Source organism: Solenopsis invicta, chromosome 4 (genome assembly GCF_016802725.1).
Source record: "Solenopsis invicta isolate M01_SB chromosome 4, UNIL_Sinv_3.0, whole genome shotgun sequence".
NCBI lineage: Eukaryota > Metazoa > Arthropoda > Insecta > Hymenoptera > Formicidae > Solenopsis > Solenopsis invicta.
In genome coordinates, this window is record NC_052667.1 from 8960738 (window position 1) to 8966737 (window position 6000).

A 6000-nucleotide genomic window follows, 5' to 3' on the forward strand; every position below is an offset into this window, starting at 1 on the left:
GCACCGTTGCCTAACCTCACTATTTTACCGTAACAAAGCGAAACAAACGTTTCATTCTTTAGCTTTCACAAGACTGTGTTGATACAACACAAACTGACTACGTTTAGTCTACTTTTATTTCTTTTATTAATTTATTTTCTTCTCTTAACTCCATGTAATCTAAAAAACTATGTGGCAACGCCGCACTAATGCAGTGACACACACATGTATATAGACGCGCCATGACGCTCATGCAATAGTACTAATGTTCATTTCACGAACGAGAGCAATAAAGGTTTAAAATGAGACAGCAATATAAAATTTTAATATCTTAAAATTAAACACTTATTTTTTAAGTGCTTCTTTAACGGTAATCTTTTTAAGGAAGTACCATCGTTAAAAAAGAAATCTTTCTCTGGTAAAACATTTGTTGTATCTAATTATATAATAAATATGTCCATATATATATTAAAATATATATAATTATACATAATTATTTATGATTTTTATATAAACCCAGCAAACGCCAACAAACAATGTGACTGTTATATAATAAGTGTGTTATATAACAGTTACATTGTTGTGAATAGAAAATTACAATTAACATTTGTATTACATGTAACTTGGTATTTGTTGGGATAATTACATATAATTGTATACAAAAAATTTTTTACCGGGTCTTGTTTCCGTTCTCTCTTTCCTTTAAGAGAAGACGCTTTTTATCAGCAAGAAACTCTAGACATATTGTTATCACTGCCCTCCAATTCTCTATCTGCATATCCTTCGATGTACTGACAACTAACGTTTATACTAAAGTAAATCAACTTCTATAGAGATATATTTAGTGAGCAGTGTTACACTCTAACTATTAACTTATATACTATGTCGAACTTAAAAGCGTGTCGCGTACAAGGATTGGAGCGATCGGATTTGTTCGTATAATTGGGTACATTAATTTCCATTTACCTTTTTTATTTGCGCGATTCCACGGGCAAACGTGAAGCTTCTATTTAAATGTTCACAAATTCGTAAACATGAAATGGAAAAGGCATTTAAATACAGAAATATTAAAAAAAAGCGACACTTTTAAAAAATAAAAGCGAATTGTGATTTAAATGACGGATATAAGCTGCACGTCTAAAACCAAACATAGGAATCCTTAATAATTAAACCTAATAAATTAGAAAATTATAAATTACAAATCTCTAACAAATTAAGAGAAATTATACAATTTATGATTATTTATTGAAAATTATTTATAGCCGAGTTGAAAACAAACGAGAAATCTATATAATAATCGGGAAGAAATTGCGTGGTTAAGCATAAAGCTGTCACGATAATTATAAGGATTAATCGAAATATCTGTTAACAACAATTATTACTATTATTATATTGTTATTTATATACATTTTTTGCTATCAATAAAATTATTGATAGTGATTATTTATGTTATATGTATTATGTACGCTGTTTACTATATTGACGTTATCAAATTACAAAAATATTCGAACGGCAAGTCATTCGAATATTGATGGCTCTAGCGATCGCTTCACATAAGCTATCGATTATTTGTAGTATGACAAGAGTTGAAACTTTTACGATTACAGAAATCGTAAGAAAAGAAATGGAGGTATCAGATCTTACGAAAGTTAATCGCGAATTTTGTAATCCTAACTTTGCTATAGCCTTCATCTAATAAACGAATATGCATTTCAACACTCTTCCTATATTAAATGTTACAACAAGTTGTAATAAAATTGTTGCAACAAAATTTCAAAGAATTATTCTCATTATATTAACAAAAGAGGGAAAATACTTGGAGTTACTTTTGTCACTAAAACTAAAATAAAATTGTGTTCTTTTCATAGACATATTCCGTATTTTTTTGAAGATAGTTTTAAAACAAAAAATACGAGTGAGGGTGCTAGAGAGTGCAATGAGAATAATCCTTTGATCATAAATAATTGATAAATGTTGTAACATTTAATAATTACATTTGGAGACTACTGCAGAAGTGCGTATTTATTTCGTCGATACGGTAAAGTTGCTATGCCGAAATGCCACCGCTGTTTAATGGACATACAACCCGATAATATCTGGAATAAATGAAGAAAATGATAAAAGACGAACGCTCACTCACAGCTGTATCTAGAGTTGCTATAGTTAGATGGAATTATATTTTACATTGTACAGTCATACGTATATGAATGCACTATAATTAGATAGTAAACTACATTCGTGAGTGAGAAATAACGAAAAAACGGAAGCAGAGCGAACTGAGAGAGACGCGTTATAGAATGAATCCTGCGAAGTTCCAATAGAAGCGGACACACTTTTGTTGTCGGCTGACTGAGAATTTCATACGATACGTGTATGTATAGAAGAGGACGTGTATACACACATAAAAGGCTGACTCGCATCGATGAGAGAAATCCGTCATCAAGCGGATCGTGTTGTGCGATTCGGGGCTATGAGTTAATGTCACAAACAAGAAAATAAAACAAAAATCATCTAGTATCAAAAAGACGCGATCGAACAGAGATTAAAAAAGGGTACAATTTTATCGAACTTATATTGACAAAGAAAGTGTATTAATTTTAAGATACTAAAATATTTTGTTTTTACCCCCGTTTCTGAATACTTAAAAATGATTTATCCTGGTAAAAATTTTTACAGAATGTTCGGAATTTCTGTATAAATTTATAACATTTTTAGAAATTTCTCAGTTTTAACGAACTAGCACATTTTTCATAAATAATTTAAGAAAATCTGAATATTTAAAAAAATTTTTTTAACACAATATCTAAAATACTGAAATAAGGATATTTAAACCAATTTGGATAATTAGATACAGGTATTTTTATTAGTATAGTATTTAATATATTTTATTAAGGTATTTTATTTACTTTGATTTCTCGAAGTCCAATTTTTAAAATTTTATTATTATTTTATTATCAAAATTCATATAGTAAAGTTTTATAATGCTACGCCTTTTATTCAGTGCGGTTTTTTAATTACAAAAAATTTCGTGGTCATCATTGCCGCATACTGCTTTTTTAATCTCATTATAAAAAAGGATCTATGTTAAAACAATTATGAAAAAATATGAAAAAGTTTATATCCTTTCTAGAAATTTTTATATATGTATATATAAATTCTAATTATGTATAATGAGAATTCCTTATTTTATAATTTTTGAAAAAAAATTTGAATATTCTGAAAATTTTTGTATTATTTTTTCAAAAATCTTTTTTATAAAAAATAAATATAAATTGTAATTTATTTAAATTTAAAATGCAAAAAATTTTGAGAAAAACTTTTTACTAGGACAGTTTTAAATAGTATTCACATTTGAAACACTAAAACGTTTGAAAATTTTAATTACTTTAAACATTTTAGTGTTTATTAAGATCTAAAATATTTAAGTATTAAAAAAATGAGTCAAAAGTAAAACATTTTAATATTTTAAAATTAAGCGCTTTTTCTTTGAAACGTGCGTGATAATGATGATGATTCTCGAGTCTGTTCGCGAACAATTGAATCGTAAGATGCTTTCTTGCGTATCGAGCGATTCCAACGGCATTGAGAATTGAAGTCATCGAACATTATGTGCCGTTTTTGATACCTAATTTTCCGGTGTTTGTTGCAATTTATTTACACAGCAAACATTTTGATCAATTTTCATTTTCGTACTCGATTGACACTTCGTAGATCGTTTCTTCTTCGCTCGACACAATGCCCCGTTGCGCTGACACGATTCCTGCGGCGGTATAGAAATATATCGGCCATTCTGTTCCAGGTTACGTGAGGTATAGATAAAACATTAAATATACAGGATAGGCATGCGGTGCAGTTAGATTTTTTACACGTCAAGACAGAGGGGTCACGTTTCGTTTCGTTGGCGTTCGCGTTCTTAAGCGGTCGTATATTCTAAGCTGCGCCTCGCAAGAGATCGATTATTACTCCATTCGGTATACATGATTTACAGAGAAAAATACGGAGCTGAGTGAAACGACTATTTTTATATTTACGCGACTTCGTAGCAATTAGAAAGCGATAGCGTTTAGTTCGCACGATTCATTGTTATTCATGATTATAAAAGTTGCCAGGATTTTCCTCTAAATTTGGATTTTTTATTATCACAGGGGACTTTTTTGGAAACATGAAAAGTTTCAAGGAATTGGGGATTTTTTAGGATAGAAGGATATAATAAAGATCTAGTACTTTTTAGGACTTAGATTGATTTATAATTATAATATATTAATTTTGGTTTTATTTACTCCAAATGTTTAAAATCAAAATATTGGTAATAAATATAAATATTTATAACCTGACAACATCGCAAGAAATTCACGATCTCTTCGCACAACGCTGAAAGAAACAAGCATGAACAGTGTTCACTCAGTATCGGTTAAATATTGAAATAGGCGCTTTCATCAGCTTCGAGCATGCATTTTCACGTTAATCTTACAAAAAAAAAGAGAGGTACGCAGATACACATGCATAAACTCATACAAATGTACACGTACGCGCACACAGCTACATACACCACACACACACATGTAAGTACTGTAGTGCGTGTGCACTGACGCATTACAAAATTCTCCTGAAATATTGGAGACGTTGTACATACATAGGAATAATGCCGTAACTACAAAATTATATGAATAAAGTATTGAAACTGTACTCAGAACGCTCCTTTCTCCCTTTCAATGTTCCGACGACTTCCGAAGCTACAGTCGAAACAGAAGTAGTTAATTTCATAATATCAAAATGTTTTATTTTTGTTTCCGTTTTTCAAATGCTCTTTAATGTTTTAGTTCTAAAAGGTGCTTGGAATTGAAACATTAAAACATTTAAAGCCTGTTAAAGGTTTTAGTCTTATACATTTTAGTATTTTAAATTTATACATTGTTTAAGTTAAAAACATTTTTTAAGTATTTAAAAAACGGAGATAAAAATAAAACATTTTAATATCTTAAAATTAAACACTTCTGTTTTTGAGTTCGTTTCCAAATCAATAATTCCGAATCTATATTTATTAAAAAAAGTTCTGTAAAGGTTCTTAATGAAGGTTCACACACACTTAAAAAAAAGGGCGTTTAACTTTAAGATATTAAAATATTTCATTTTTGTCTTCGTTCTTTTTAATACTTAAAAATATACAAAATGCGAAAATTCTCTAATCTAATTCTTATAAAAAAAATGTTTACATGTTTTTTGAATGTTTAATTAAGAAACAATTTAATTAATTCTTATAAAAATTAGATTTTAAGTTGTAAAATTTGCAAAAATATGCTTTAATTTTTTAAATTTAATATCGTTTTACTTAAACATTTTGTAACATTTGCCAATGTAAGATATTTTCTTTCCTGAGAAAATACTTTTCCCAGATAAGATATTGTTTTTCGGTTTTGTTAGTTTCTATGTATTAAGCTGCATTTTAGTTCATATAATAGTTCTTTATAATATTTCTTGTTTGACTAATTTTTAAAAATTTTTGGAAGATTTTTTGAGTGTAAAAACTTCTTACTTTTTTTATAACAAACAAAATGTTATAGATCTTGACGTTACAAAATTATCTGCAGTAGGCTGCCAGAAATATATGAATTTGAATTTTTATATTATTCTTCATAACTTAATTACAAATCTAATAAACGTAAAATTATGGTATACTAATAATATATCGTATTAATAAGATGAAAAATTTATAAATAACTAATTAAATAATAAACTATATATCACACAATACAAACATATAATAAATTATTATTACTATTATTTTTATATTTAGAGAAATTGGTAAAGAAAAAGAATTATCACCAGGCATCTCATTTTCAAAATAAAACGGGAAAGAATCACAACCATAATTTGCAATAAAAATCATCAAATAATAGAAAAAGTTAAATAATGTATATATATATATATATATATATATATATATATATATATATATATATATGATATATGTATATACATGGTCTGTCCGATAGTATCAGGACTGAAGTCATAAAACGAAAT